Raw genomic sequence first — 16,463 nt, 5'->3', positions numbered from 1 at the left:
CGAATTCCATTAGCATATAACCTTTAGTAGCTTATCAATCGCTCAATTCCACAATTGGGCCAACCGCAAACTCCCGGCTTTAAGGCTCTGGTGTGAAAGGGGTACCATGCAAAAGGGAGGTCTTAAAGAGCAAGGGTGATAATTAACTAAAGCTGCCAACGATTATTAACACTTGCTACCAACGATAATTAACGTATGTTGCAAACGATTATTAACTATGATGCCATCGCGATTATTAAGTGCTGAGGGGTATTGTGCAGCAGGTTGAGTGGAGGTGGGCGTGCTGGAGTGGGGGGGGGGAGATGCGATGCACTAGCAGCTTGGCGCTACCCTATTCATCTCCTCCAAGCCGCTGAGGCTGACATCCAAAAGCTCCCTATTTTGTGGGTCCAGAATGGCCTCGGCGCACAAGGAGCAGACCTCGCAGGTGAACAAACCTCACTCCGGAGTATGCCACACACTCATGCACAGCGAGACCTAGTCCCAAGAAGCCTGCACGCTTCTTCTACCCTGCTACCGCCATCGCCACGCTACTATTGAAACTTTCTTCTGTGTCATGCATTTTTCTTTCATCATTTCACTTCCTAATCTTACCGGAATGCTCATACTTTACTCTTTTATTGAAATGTTAACGGACGTCATTGTCATACCAATATTTTTGGTTTTGGCCCCCCTTCTCTCTCTCTCTCTCTCTCTCTCTCTCTCTCTCTCTCTCTCTCTCTCTCTCTCTCTCTCTCTCTCTCTCTCTCTCTCTCTCTCTCTCTCGTGTCACTACCGGTTGAACAAATGCTAAGCCTTGTATTGGCTTAAGAGTAGCAGAGTCACATGCCATATTTAACTTATAGGTCTTTGTTCTTTTTTATCTTGCTTGCCCAATGCCTTCTTCAATTCATAGCCCATGGGGCAAGCGCGTGCACGCACACCCGTGTTTTCCAAAACTTGGAAAACCTAAAAATAAGAGTCATATTGAATATATTTAAGGTTTTTAGATTTATTTTCCACAATTTCAAAGGTCATCTCTTATAGGTCTTTGCTCGTTTTGATCTTGCTTGTCAAATGCCTTCTTTGACTCACAGCCCATGGGGCAAGCGTGTGCATGTGCACGAACGCACACCCTTGTTTTCCAAAACTTGGAAAATGTACAACTAAGAGTCATATTGAGTATATTTGAAGGTTTTAAGATTTAATTTTCCACTATTTAAGAGGTCGTCTCACCTTCAAATGTTTAATTTGGCAGTAAATTTCAAATTTTGTAGGTGCGAGGTTTATTTCGAGCATGTGCAGTATGCAAACACGTTCTCTCATAATGATTTTCACACTTCGCAAGGAGTACCAAAATGTCATCCAAAGAGTTTCATAAAAAAGTCACTAGGTAATTTATTAAAAAACAATTTTAAACACTAAATTTGTTGTCCATCTTTCCCACTTCAAGTTGGGTGCCATGTGCACACACAAACTTACACACCTTTCTTTGTTTACCGATTTAGCTCTTCACTTATGGGTAAGGTCATTGAACCCTTGCCCATGATTCTTCCATACCCGTGTGAACAGTGTCTATGATGAGATTGCCTCACTCCATATTCTCTAAGTTTAATTTTGCCAAGAATCCCCATCAATTTAAACTTTTCTATGGAACTTCTCTCCTAGATTTCCCCCCTTACTCACTATGTGATATGAGGCACACTTGCTAGTTGGCCTTCTTTGACATCGCTCATACCATTAGGGTTGCACTAGTCCTCTCAATTGAGCAATAGATCTGAGTTCAAACTATGCAATCTATAAATCATGCCGAATAGTGAGCGGTAGTATACTTTTGGCCGAGGAGGGGCTCGCCCAAAATGGAGGTGGGTGCGTAAGGGATGGATAATAAATCATACAAAACACACACACGTTGGCGTGCACGTGCTCACACTATGTTTTATGCAGTCATGATTTCAACCTTGTAGAACGAGTCCAATACTTAAACACCAAGCTACACATTCATTACTCCCCTTTAAATAACAAGACAACAAATGAGTGCCAGTTTAATTGTCAGCATGTTGTACCTTGAGGCTACCCATCATTTTTCACATTCAATGAGGGATTTCCATTACATAAAAGTAGTAGAGCGGCTAGAAGGCAAGTAGGTTGAGAGACATGACTATCTCCAGGGGGAGCTTTAGTTGGGATACGTGCACTTAGAGTAAATACATGCATAAAAGGTGTAGGCCACAAACGAAACCATAGTGGACCTTAAGAACTAGAGATATGCCTTGAGAATATAGTATGCATCACTAGCCTTGTAAGAATGTATGGCACACAAGGAACCGCCGTGTGTTTGAAGGTGGATCTAAGGTGGCAAGCTTCACAGAAATTATACACGAAAGCAAAGTGCTAATATGGATGCTCGGGCGCAAGCAAAACTTGGAGGATTGGTCAAGGACTATTGGTGCCTTGTTGTCAGCAGATGGAATGCCTAGGAAGGGGGAAAACCTTGGCCAATGGTAAAAATAGAAGATCTCAGAAGGACATGGTAATTGACCTTGTGTATCAAGGATAGGGAGCGGTTCGTAAGGGGTGGCTACCCATATAGCCAATGTAACTGTGGTCCCTGGATGATGTCATGGCTCAACACGAGCATGGCAAGACCTTGTAATTTTTACAGATGATCAATATAATGCACTCACAATTGTGAGTTCTGCTTTTTTTTTTTTTTTAAGGGCTTGTACAAGAGTAAAAAAACATTGGGAGTTTTGCGTAGTTAAGGGAATAGTTTTGGAGGAATAATAGAAGAGTCCATGCAATAAAGTATGTTCTTATTTTGATCATATAAGAGCCATTATTGCCTAGGGTTGATTTTTTAGACGGGCACACGCCTTTCAAATTTCAAGGTATTCAATAATAATTTTAATATATGTTGTAAATGGTAGCCTTCAAAAACAAGGTGAGAGATCACAGAGGCCTGCAACATGATGAATAAATGGGGAGTGGCTATGTCAAAGGTGGTCAGAAGGTAGCATAATGTATGTCGCGGAGTGATCGGTCCAGTACATGTAGCTGGATCCTGATTCGTATTCGAAGATTGCAGAGCTCGCCCAAATATGGTCCAAAGAAGATCCGTACATAGTTGTAACATCTTTTACCAATTGTCGGATGTTATATTTGTTTAGGAAAGAGGAAAGCTGATATTAGGAAGTATTAGGAACTTTAATGTCAATGTTGAAGTCACCCAAGATAATGATTGGAATTTCCATAGTGTGTTGTTGAAGCAATGTTTTTAATACGTCTATTAAATTTGTTAGCCTTGTTGAAGGTGAATTTTAAAGGGAAACTATTTTGATGATTTTGTTGTTTGTGAACTTGATTTTTGTATGCAACATCTCAATTCCCGGACGAGAAATATTCCCATGGTCAAAGTGGATTAGTGTTTCTTGTTGGAGAACTGAAACACCCAGCTTTGCATTAAATTGGTGTTGTAGAAAGCCTAGTATTGGATGTGGTATTAATTTTTTTAGTCTTGTCTCTTGCAAACAAAGTACATGCGATGTCATGAGGATGGAATTTGTTGTAATCTTTCTTATGTGTTTATTGAAGGACACAATGTTGAGAGATTGAATTATAATATGTGTGTTTGAGTAAGCTTTTAATGACTTTTGAGTGGAGATCCATTTAGCTTGTGCTTTTAGGCGATCTAGTTCTTTTAGTACAGGTTGGTAGACCTTGATATGGGAAGGTTGTATTCTTTTGAGCAGGTAAAGATTAGTTGGGTCTCGGACGCATGACAATGCTGTGTATGTGAGACCATGTGTTCTTATGTGTTCAGGATTGAAGGTTAGTGTTTGCAATATAAGACCCTTGGAGCAATGAATTGTTCGAGCACTAGCTGGTTGCAATGGGAATTGGTATCTGGAGATGATGTTCAAGCTTTTTCCGACTTGGAATTCACGAACGACTCGTTCTACTGGGGTCCATTCTTTGTTAATGGTCGATGAATACAATGCTTGATTTTCATAGCGTTTTCTCTTTCCAATGAGAGAGTTGGAGAAATGAACCTAAATTATTGTTTTTTTGCTTGTTTTTGTACTCCCCTTCTGCTCCGTTAACCAATCCATCAAGAATATCCAAGTTCCCTGCGCATAACTCGACAACAATGCCTGCTTTTAGGTTGAGTGTGGAATGCAATCCTCTAGTGGATTTGGGATCTGCAAGAATGCTAATTGTTTTGTTGCATGAGTTATTTCTTTTGTCAATAGCGATGAAAGTTTGAGGCGTTCCCTCCATTTGATTGAAAATGGCAATATTATGAGCGTCCTTTTCTTTGTTGGAGTAAAACAGATGAGAAACTTGACGGTTGGTTGGAACAGGTCTATAGTAGTTGTTGTTAAGATATTCCAAGTCCTTAGAAGTATGTTGTGCAATTCGAAGTCTATTAAGAATATCTATGAATGTTCGATCATTTTGTCGCATTGTTAGTGTAAGTTCGTAGCATTGTGGATGAGTGTGCCAATATGATGGGAAAATTGCTTCTAAAAGCGTATGTTTTTGCGAGAGTATCCTTAATAGAGCTTGCCTGACACAGATCACCACAAAGAACGACATCCAACCCACCTAACGATTTATCGTGATTGCGCTTGATTGCTTGCAAACAAGAGTCAGTCATGGAGAATACTCTTGAACCTATCAAGGAGACCTCATCAAAAACTACAAGTCTCAAGTCTTTATAAAGGAGAGAAAGCGCATTCAACTTTTCAGCACTCAATCTTGTTTGTGTAGAAGTAATTAGAGGCAAGTAAAGTGCTAAGTGGATTGTGGTGCCACCAATATTAAAAGTTGCCTTTCCTGTGTATGTCATTAGCAATGCTTTTGGAGATTCTGGACTTGGTGCGCTTCTATGGTTGTAAAATCGTTGCAATGCTTCCACTAACAATAGTAATGTGAATTTTTTTCCTGTTCTTGCACCTCCTATGAGAAAGAGGTGTATTTGTTTATTGGGTTGAATTCGTTTTTTCAACATTATGTCGTCAAATATGTGTCGTTGTTGGTCATTTAATTTGTCAATGCCTGCATGGAAGTCATCATTTTTCATGGAGGTGTACTTGAAATGTTGCAAGTGGAAAGTATTTTTAGAGTGCATATTAATGTGCAGGTCATTAAAAATGTTTGCATCATGCGAGGCATGTGAGTCATTGTTGGTTGTACTAGTTGTGGTCGGGGAGGAAATGTAATACATTTGGTTTTTTTCTATTGGGCTTGGGTCTTTATTGAACTTGAGCTCATTTGATTTTATGGCTTGTATATGTTCATTATATACATCACTCCATGTACAAGATTCTGTCAAATGTTGGTCTTCGTTATTGTCCAAGGAAGGTATAACAAGCATTGTTCTCTATAGTGGTCTTTTGGGTTTTTAAGGATGTTATATTTCATGAATCTTATGATCTTAGCTTTGCCCAATGGTTTGTAAGTCGTTCCGTCTTGTTTAATTGTTGATGCATATTCAGCCAAGCATAGATGATGGAGACTTTGTGGTCTTTCAGCATATTTATCAATAATGTTTTGGAAGAATATGTTTGTGTCAGATGAGTGTAGTTTTTGTAGAGATGCTTTTCTTTTGAGAACTAATGCACATTGATCAGGAGGGTTAGTACTTATGTAAACAAAGTCACGAGTTGTAGTATGGAGTGGTAACGATAGCGCTATGTAAGATGCTTGTTGTGCACTAATTTGTTGTGTGTTGAGAATAGTGTTGCCGACCTTACGTAGCCGCTCAATTGTTGTTGCGTTGTTGGCCACACAAATATCAAATTGAGATTTTATTGCTGCTATCAATGTGTTGTCGATTTTTGTCATGTATGATGTGCAATAACTTGCTGCACCATGTGCGTTCAAGACGAATTGAATATCAGTGTTTGCATCCCATAGTGTTGCAATTGTGGGGTTGAAATTGTTTGTATAAATGTCCTTCATGTTTCATTTCAAGAAGATTGTTGCTGCAGATAGTGAGTTTGTTATTGCCAAAGTATATTCTTCGAATGTCAAATGCACGCTTTGTAACCATTCCTCAAAAGAAATGCTAGTTTCAGTGGGAAGTGTATCGAGGCTATTCTGAATGCATTTAAAAGTTTTCTTGCTTCTCATCTGGTTGTCGTAGTCATTGCTAGTCGGTCTGAGAATGATTTTGAATGGCATGGGGAACCTTGGGAAGGCAAAACAACAGGATTTGCCTTTCTTGAGGCAAGTTTTTCTATGATGGTGCGTTTGTATTTCATAAAGGTCTGATGGAAGCTTGGAGCCATATATACTTATGTACCTGTCTACGAATGCCACAATAGCATCATCTGTGTCATGTTCAAATATAGGAGCTTGTTCAACCCATAAAAGACCATGATCATGCTGGCGTGGCCACGACTTTGAAACTCTATCACGAAGAAATAATCAAGAAGTTTTCCGCATAATTTGCTATCGTTTAGTGTTCTTTTCATGGCTGTGAAGCGGTTAAGGTAGAAGTGAGCTGTTGTTATTGGATCTGCTCGCACCAAACGTCTACGGAAGGAGCTATCGCTTTCATCGCTATCTTGTTTAAGCGTCACTATTTGTTCCAAGGCATCAACAAGTTTTTTCCAACGTTTTTTAGCTGAAGAAAATGTCACAAAGAAAATTGGTGGCCCTAGTTGTCGAATCATGCCGAAAACATTTTTTTTATATTTTTCTTTGTAATTTGGCGAGGTACGAAGCACTTCGAAGTCTCTGTATCCTAGTTGTGACGAGACTACTTTTCTATGTTTGTGTCCTGACAAACATGTCCAGCAAACAAGGATCCTCCCTCAAGTTTTGCTTTGCGTAGGCATATCCAAATGGAGGATAGTATTTTTTGCGTCATGATTTTCACTGATTTGAAAAATAAGTTTTCGATGTTGAGGGCAAAACGTCTATCTTTGTGCATAAGCTCCCATTTGGCTACTGTTTGGTAATTTTTAGATACGTATTGGTGGTATTTTCTAGGCTCTCCAAAGTAGATCGTAGGAAAACTGAGCTCCTCATAGAACACATCAGCAAATAAACCAAGTGGATTGTTCCCCTCTAATGGTGCGACATACAAAATTTTATTGTTGTAATCAACAACTTGCTCAGCAGTAGTGATGTTGTGCAGGAGCACATCAGTGTCAATAGCTTCCTCGTTCTCCATCTCGTATGTGTTTGTGTCTAGGGAAAGTGATGAGTGTGAGATTTCTTAAAAGTGTGCAAGCCATTTATCATTTATGGTTATGTTTTCCTTCTTGTACAAAGAGGTATGAAGAAGAGGTGTGTGGCCTTTAGTGTCAGCAATGGTCTAACAAGGCCAGATAAGTAGCAATGTGTGTACTCAAGCTTCCGTTTGAGCCCTATCAAGACTGAAGCCTCATCTTGGATAAATCAAGGAAGAACTTGTTGTGTTTTTTTTATATTTTCAAGGACATTCATGACACTGCCTCGCAAACCATATTGGCCATCATAAGTTAGTTCTCAAATCTTTGCGAATGGTATGCGGATGGAGACCAAGCATGCTTCGACATTGTTCAGTTGTTGCAGGACTGGCGGTAGAGGGTCGTTAAAGCCCAATGTATGCAAGCTCTCAAACAGCAGCATAAATCTGTTTGATTTGCGTTTGCATGCACGACAACAGAATAGAGGGGAGCATCTTTTTCGTTTTCCACCTCCAGCATGTAAGCACAGTGGAGGAGTGAAATGCATGACTTGCGAGCGAAAAAACAACCGGCCACACTTTTCGCATGGATATGTAGGTATGTCATTAAGCCTCTTTAGGAATTTGTTTACAATCTTGTTTTTTTGTTGTGAATGAATGGAAGGATGTTGCTGCAATGAGGCAGTCTCTGTGAGCTTTATATACCTTAGTCGCTTCAATTTTGTTGTAATTGCAGAGTGTGTATGGACACAAAGTGGTTGCTTTTCAATAAATAGATCTGCGATTTGAGTAGCTGGTTTGTGCATGTTCTCTCTCCATAAGTGGGTTAATAAATCACACTCTTCAATTGTCCAATAGACAAGTTTACGACGTGATTGTGAAGTCGTGAAAGCATAATATATGAAGCCGATAATAGATCCATCTATAATTAGAAGTCCTTTTTTGAACTGCTCAATTGATTTTCCAACTACTTGTTTTTTGTTGTGTCCACTTGTAGCATTGTAAAGGATTATGGTAAGTGTTTTTTCGAATTTGTGAGCGAAAATATTGATGACTTCCATTGTGAGACTCATCGATGTTTTACAAGTATCGTATAAAGCATACAATTGTATAGCTCTTTCACTGAATGACTCTAGCTGTGATCCAAAGAAGAATGAAGCTGAAGAGTGTGTGATAGAATTTGTTAAGTGGTTCTCAAACAAGCATTGTTGCATTATAAGTCTAAATGACTCAAAGCTTAAGTTTATTTGCGATACACTATGGAGTGCTAGAAACAATTGTTGATTAAGAGGATGTGTTTGCATAAATAGCATGTCAATGTCTATCTCTTTTGGAATATTGAAACCAGTAGGATTTTCCATTATAGAGAGAGAGGAAGAGAGTAGTGTTTGTTGTTTTGCATATAATTGATAGATAGAGAGAGGAATTGAGGAGTAGACACAAAGAGAGAGAGAGAGAGAGAGAGAGAGAGAGAGCTTGTGTGTTGCTTTACAAGCAATGGACACACACACACACACACAGAAGAAGAAGAAGTGTGTGTGTGTGTGTGTGTGTGTGTGTGTGTGTGTGTGTGTGTGTGTGTGTGTGAGAGAGAGAGAGAGAGAGAGAGAGAATGTTTTGTGTATCTATGTGTGCATATTTGTATTTGATTCTAGATCGATAGAGAGAGAGAGAGAGAGAGAGAGAGAGAGAGAGAGAAGAGAAGAGAAATACAGAAATGTTTTGAGTTCTCAATTCACGGAAGAAGCGAACAATACTTACAAGCATAACCACAATACTTAGAACCACAACCAAAAGTGTGCAAAAGCATGTTACAAAGAAGTAGAGGATGGAAGCATTGGTTTTGTTTGAGGATATAGTTAGAACAAGCAAGAAAAATAAAGGGTAGCTAGTAATGAAAAGCAAACATTCACAAGACTAAGATTCAGTTTGATACGCCACCACATGGCCACTCGCGTTGATTTTGAAACAGCCAAACCGTGAGGTTGTTGCTAAGATATCTCTTGCCTCGGAAACGGACTCAGTGTAAATTTGGTTGAAGGTTCTATTCAACGCAAGCACTAAATCGGTTGCTGCACCAATAACTTGCACATCAAGAATCTTTTTGCTTACAGCTTCGGTGTTGTGATTATTGTGGTGTTGTTATTGCAAAATCCACAATAAGGTGCCTGCCTAAGTCTACACACTTTTGTGGATTTACAATTCGAACAATGCTTCTCCAACAACACATATTGAAGTTGACGAATCGGAGGGTGCCAACAACCTGGACAAGGCAACTATGTAAGAAAATGAGAGAAGTCACTTCTGATATATCACTATATGCTATATGAGTACACCTCACGATTGTAGCCCAAATTTTTGGTTTGAGCCTGAAAGACGGCGGCAAGCTCCTCTCTGAGGCGTGCACTACGAACAGGCACTAGAATTGTAACATCCAGTATTGACAAGGTATTGGCCTTGGCAAGGAATGCACCGATGTTTCTTGCAACGCACATTACAGGGCCATCAACAACCATTTCTTGAAGCAATTGTTGGCAATCATCTTTGCGAGAGTTCACAAAACTCAGCTACAGGAAAAGATTAAATATGGAAACAAAATCAAAAAGAGCATCAATATATCATGGAAGATTTCAAATATATAATAAAAGAGCAAAAAAACAATAAGCAAGATAGGTCAATTCTTACAAATGCCTTATCTGATGGGAGAGGACCATCTGCAATCAGAAGGTCACCAACAGACCCACCAAATCTTGACTGCGAGTTGTGCTTTTGTAAAATAACAAAAGCAAGTGTGCTCAATTGAGAACGTCCACTCGAAGATTGTTGTGCACCTATCTCATCAAGAAATGCACGTATCTTGCAATCAGGGGTAAATGTAAGAGACACGGGGAAAGGTTCCGTTGTGCTTACAGCAGTAGTAGCATCGATGTACAAGGAATACAGTGCTGACCTCCCATCTGCCCTATTTTTGCGTCTGACAACTGGGCTGTCAATGTGAACAAAGTCAATGAGGTGGAGCTTGTCTACGTAGAGCTATATGTATGGATCATTGATCACCACCGTAATAGTGTCGATGCATTCTTCATCAACCAAGTCGAGCTTCAAGTAACGTTTGTATTTTAGTTGGTCAAGACTTAACTTTGTAGGTTCCATATAGATTCAATATCTGGCCCTCAATACAGAATCGTGGGCTTGAGTCAGAGATATGAGTGATCAAGAATTGTGGGAGAAGACTTTGAGGAAATAGAACAATGCTAAGATCAATAGGCTTCTTATCTAGTTGAGATGATTCACCCAATCCATACAAGCCAGAAGGTTGAACAGAAGGCTCAATTTCAATCGGGCTCGGATCGTTGGCATTGTTAAGAGGTATGTCCTTAATAGGGTTTGGGACAATTGTTTCTTGGAGTGGCAAGGGAGGCTCAATAGAAAAAGGCTCAATATCAAGAGGTGTTGGCTTGTTTAGCGCATGGGATGGAACAACTGTTTCAACATATGGTTCCTTCTTGATATTAATGTGCTCCACCACGGGTTGCTTGTCTACATAATCCAAAAGATAGCAACAAAAACAAACAACTCTATGAGTTGATGAAATCGCTCTCAGAAAGACATGTTTTTCGAATAATGAATACTCACATGCAGAGTTCACCGGGTCGTTCAAATGAAACAATGCGCGTGCAGTAGGCTTGTGAGGCCTATGAAGGTCCTGCTTCGATCTTTTGTGAGACACTGCTGATGTGCAAGCAGTTGGGGGCACGTCGAAACGTTTACCGCTTGAGATAAGCGTACCTTCTGCCAACCTTCGAAGCTCTGTAGAAAATTAATTATGAGCACCTAACACCTTCCATATACAATGAAAATTTTAATAATGATAGGTAGAAACACAAGCAGTCATTTGTCACACGAACTGTTCAAGGTGACAACCTTGCCGTATAACTACTCCTTGTATATCAAAGCACCTAGAAGACAAAGAGGCGCTTTCAATTATAGGAAGGTGGTAATCATATGAGAGTGGCAAATGTTGTTGCGATACAAGTGTATGTATGTCTGTGTGGGTTGTAGAGAGAGAGAGAGAGAGAGAGAGAGAGAGAGAGAGAGATGACACATGACACAAGACAAGATAATAATTCTTATCCTCATATATTACATAAGTAGCTTAGTTATGATGAAAGGAAGTTTAACACAAAATATGATGACCACAAGTCCATAGATGGCCTATTGAAAAGAGAGCATGTTGACCAAGTATGATTACTCAAGACTGGCCTACCAATTGGCTTCTTAAAAGATAGCAAACTTAAGAAACGCTTGTATACACGATAGATGGCCTATTGAAAGGAGAGCATGTTGACCAAGTATGATTACTCAAGAGTGTCCTACCAATTGGTTTCTTAAAAGCTAGCAAACTTAAGAAACGCTTGTATGTATCCGCAAATATGACCTAGAACATTGATCTTTGAACTACATATTAGAAGGATTGTAGTCGTGCAAGCCTATATTCGTGGAGAAAAGCCACAATGCGGGGACGCGAAAGAAATCTTAGGTGTGTCGTACAGCACATGCATATGAAATGATCAAGCCATTTCGACCTTTGAACCATATAGTAGAAGGATTGTAGCCGTGTAAGCCTATGTTCATGGAGAGAAGGCACAATGCGACGATGTGAAAGAAATCCTAGGTGTGTATGCTCATCGCTTAAACATGTCGAGGGTTATGAAAGCTAGATTTTAAAAAACCAAGAACGGCTTGGTGGAACGCGAGCAAAAAACCAAGACTACACAAGCACTCAATAACAAAACAAGACGACAAGAAGAGAATCAGCGAAGCAACCATCACATTTCCATAACAATAATCAAAGTAAGCATGATTAGACAATAATATCGAACAATCTCACAATGAGTAACACATTCATAATGCCGATCAACAATAGATTCGATGATACAAATTCTTAAAGAGTTTGGCCAAGAAAAAATAGTAAGTAGAACAAGACAAAAATCTTCAATAGGTCTCACCGCCTTCAAAATCCATGCTATCAGCACCATCAAAATCTCCACTGCTTACGTACCATTCTCGACCTTCAGGAGCAAAAAATCTCCCACTATTTGGAAGCCATTGCCAAGCAAAGTAATTTTAGCACAAAGTATTTTCGCACAGTTCTTCAGATACACAAAGGCACAACAATGCCTGCTTTTATAGAATTTCACAAGAGGTCTTCAAAAGTGACATTCAATTCAACTTCAACAAAGGCATTTGTTTATTGTAGGCTGAAAGAGCACGTTTGCCATAGCACATTTGTTTATTGTAGGCTGAAAGAGCACGCTTTTCCTCTTGGCAAAGTCAAGGTCATGGCATCGTGGAAAAGAAAGGTCATGGCATGTAATGCCTTGTAAGGCTATGCATCCTCTCCACCACTGATAAGATTGGACAACCACCTTGTATTTTCTATGGATAATCATATCACATTCATGGCATTCCTAAAGGCATGGCAAATTTTGATTTGTCATTCCAAGCACTTTATGTCACCTATACTTCCATTTAGAATGACATTGTTAGAGTTGCGTCCCACTGGGCGCATGCAATGCATAGGAGGTAGATCACTATACGCTGCAAGCCCTCGACCTGTGGGACGGCTCTCACATGCCCTCTCATGAAAGCATCTCAATGAAATAATGCGGGGACCTACCACTTTTCGTCAAAAATAGCAGAAGTCTCTCCATGCACTATACAATGAAGCAATTTTTTCAAATTTTGGCATGGACAGACAGAGAGAAAGCACGAGTAGCATGGACAAAAAGGGAAAGATTGAGAGGGCTTACGCGTCCTCTTGCAGGTGTGTGTGGGGGGGAGGGGGGGACGCCCTCCCTTTTCCCTCAAGGCATCCCCTATGATTCTGCGTTTTTTTTTAATAAAATTAAGTTGTAAGACATATTCAAATGTATACGTGGGCATTGGTCCAATTGTCTTGGCCCTTGGGAAAATTAAACCTTGACTCTCATAAGCTAATTATTATGAAAAATTACCAAAATACCCCTCTAATTTGTGAAAATTCCCAAAATACCCCCAATATTTGGTTATAAATTCCCAAAATGCCCTTCAAATTTTCCAAAATACCCCTGGTCGTCAGATTGAATTTCTCCAAAGATAAAAACATTTCTAGCTTTTTATAAGAAGACTTATTGTGTATCAATACAAGATGCTAAAACTAGAATTTGACTTCGTTACGTATGCTTTGGAGATGAAATGCTTCATTATTTTTAGATATAATTGTCTTTTTTTGCAAGGTAATTTGTGAAAAATTACATGTTAAGCACTAACAAACGGATGTCAATTGTCAAAAAGGAATAAAGATTAGAAAATTTTGAACTATTCAACCAAAATAGAAACAAGGGTATTTTGGGAATTTCCGGAAATTAGAGGATATTTTGGTAATTTTTCCTAATCATTAATATCTTGCAGGTAATTTGTGAAAAATTACATGTTAAGCACTAACAAACGGATGTCAATTGTAAAAAAGGAATAAGGATTAGAAAATTTTGAACTATTCAACCAAAATAGAAACAAGGGTATTTTGGGAATTTCCACAAATTAGAGGGGTATTTTGGTAATTTTCCCTAATCTTTAATATCTTGCAGGTCTCCCTATCGACACCTGAGCTGCACATGTTGGTCATGACCCAGCATGTCAACAATATATTACACAATATGAGGAGTCCCTAGGCCATTGCTTTTGGTTATGCCCATATGCACAACTGGTTTTGGCAAGCAATATGTTGTTTATCAAAGTTGAGATTCATGACGGGTTTATGATGTTGGGGGTGGTTGCACGGCTATTACAATTTCTAGGGTATTATACTCTATTTTAGGGCATTCTTATAGATTCGATCTTCATGCTCACACCTTTGGGCTACGAACGATGCACTCTTGATATGCTTCCACACACTATGCATAACTTCAATCTACATCCAAGGGATGCAGGTTTAATTGCGATTTGCTACATCACATTATGGATTATATGGAAGGCTCAAAGTGTTCACATTCTTGGCTCACACCATTTCTTGACGTGTACTTCCTTGATTGCTACGTGTTCAAAGTTGTTGCATACTCTTTAAAAGCTAGTGGGATACCTTTAGATATAATTGTCTTAATTTGTGAAAAATTGAACTCCCATCACTGAAGTACAACGTGGGCAGTGAACTCGCTGCGCTTGTGGAAAAGAAATCCCATGGCATTCAATGCCTCAATTTCCATCAGCCTTGTAAGGCGCAGCAGCCCGATAGCAGGTCCCAGGACGAAATTGCGCAGCCTGCTGCAATGGCCCTCCATTTCGGCACGCCTTCCATATGCGCTGCAGGGCGTCCCCTCTTCCAGGCGCTGCAGGGCGTCCCCTCTATGCTCACCTTCCTATTCAATCATGCGCCTCTTTGTGCTTTTAATGAGAGATGCTATGGTCGGGTTCAGACGGTGCGGAGGAAGTCGAGAGAAGCAAGATTTGTCTTCCAGCCTCGGGCTCACAGGAGCTGGTGGTAAAGAGGTAAATCACTAATGACTCATGAAAATATTTCATTGGTTTGCAGTTGAGTGCTGGCCTTGTTGGCTGCACACAATGCATCATCTTTGTTGAGGTTTGTCTTTTTCTGCGCGGCACTTTGTTCTTTCGGGGGGGGGGGGGGGTTCCCTTGTTCATAGGTTTTGTTCAACTTATCTTCCTTTTATTTACCCCTTGTCGGACACTCAGTCCTTAACTGAGATGTATCTCACAACCCCCTCACTTTGAAGAACTCTCTGTAATGTTTTGTTTCCAGTCCCATAGGTCATATCTGACCTTCGTGGATGATAATTGATCTGTGTGTGTGTGTGTGTGTGTGTGTGTGTGTGTGTGTGTGTGTGTCAAAAATCCTAGTTATTTTCGCCATAGCCGGTCCTCCCCCCCCCCTCCAAGGTGTGAGGGGCAACCCTGTGAGGGTGGTGTTAAGCATAAGTTTTATTGGTGTTGTACCAACATTGATGTTGTTGACAGACATACAATTATCTCGGGCAAATCCAAATTTTGCCTACATGACAAATCCCATGGTGTTGATAACAATGCCATATGTCCACATGCTTCATTACATTCAGAGGTTGATGGTGTGAGCGTAAATGGTGATGACAATAATATGCGCCTAGCAAAGGTACCACGCAACCTTGTTGCTGATGTTTGTGAGCCATTAATATGACATGAGATTCTGATGAGCAGAATTTGGCCGTTCAAAAGAGATAGGCATGATTGCAATCTTGAATTTCACCAAGGCTAATTGGAATCTCAAGGAAGGCACGTCGATGTTCCCTCTTCCAAGCAATAAATTAACAGCAATCTCAGGGAGGGCATGTCGACATGCCCTCCTCCAAACAATAAATTTACAATTGGAAAGTCCAATCTCAGGGAGGGCACGTCGACGTGCCCTCATCCAATGATGAAATATGGAAAGGAAAATATCAAAATTTCTCAGAGGAAACGTTGAGGTGTCCTTCCAATGAGTTGAATTTCTCTTTCCCTATTTCATCCTTGAGTGAGGGCACGTCGACGTGCCCTCCCTGAGATTGTAATTTTTCAATATTAATTAGTTATTTTAATTCTTAGTGGGTGGTTTGAAGGCTGCTTTTGGCAAAGAGGGTTATGTGGCTGAAAAAGGTGCTTTTATTGTTTCTTTGTGGACTTTTTCACGCTAAGGGTGCTTCATCTCAAAAGAAAAATCCACCTACGCGTAGGATGTCTTCTCAACTACGCGTAGGATGTACAATCACCTACACGTAGGATGTCTTGTTGTGCCTCCTCTGCTCTATTCGCGCCTGCCCTGGTAGCATTTACTCTACTCTGCTCGCGACTGCCCTGCGTTGCCTTGCTGAGAGAGAGAGAGAGAGAGAGAGAGAGAGAGAGAGAGAGAGAGAGAGATTAAATGAAATGTTATATTAAACGTCTTCAAAAGGCCAAAATGACCTATGAGATCACACCAATACAATCTTGGTGAATCTAATACAATGTCTGGTACAAAAATAAAATGAAGTGAAAAACTTAAATCTTAACTGCTACTTGTCAACGAAGCAGCTAGCTGGAACTATGTAGGATATGATTAGGGGGGTGAAAGTAGTGACTGGGGGGCTAATACAACACAATGTGGGTGTGCGTGTGGGAATATAGTGGGTGAGAGCTGAAACAAAGGATGATACAAGATGATGAGCAGGGTGTACAATCCTCAAAAGAGCTAAATCATAGGAGATCCATCATTGGTTGCTAGTGGATCTCATCAATCTCCTCCGTGGTAGAGAGA

The 16,463-nt window shown here is 40.1% G+C and overlaps 1 pseudogene; it reads right to left on the bottom strand.

Annotated features, from left to right (window-relative positions):
* Positions 1 to 9,079: 9,079 nt before the first annotated feature.
* Positions 9,080 to 14,481, bottom strand: LOC147464676 (uncharacterized; annotated as a pseudogene).
* Positions 14,482 to 16,463: the final 1,982 nt, after the last annotated feature.

The sequence above is a fragment of the Adiantum capillus-veneris genome, chromosome 1, assembly GCF_014529385.1.
Source record: "Adiantum capillus-veneris isolate H3 chromosome 1, ASM1452938v2, whole genome shotgun sequence".
Lineage (NCBI taxonomy): Eukaryota > Viridiplantae > Streptophyta > Polypodiopsida > Polypodiales > Pteridaceae > Adiantum > Adiantum capillus-veneris.
The sequence above is the reverse complement of the archived record's forward strand: the minus strand, read 5'-3'. Positions and strand labels throughout refer to the sequence as shown.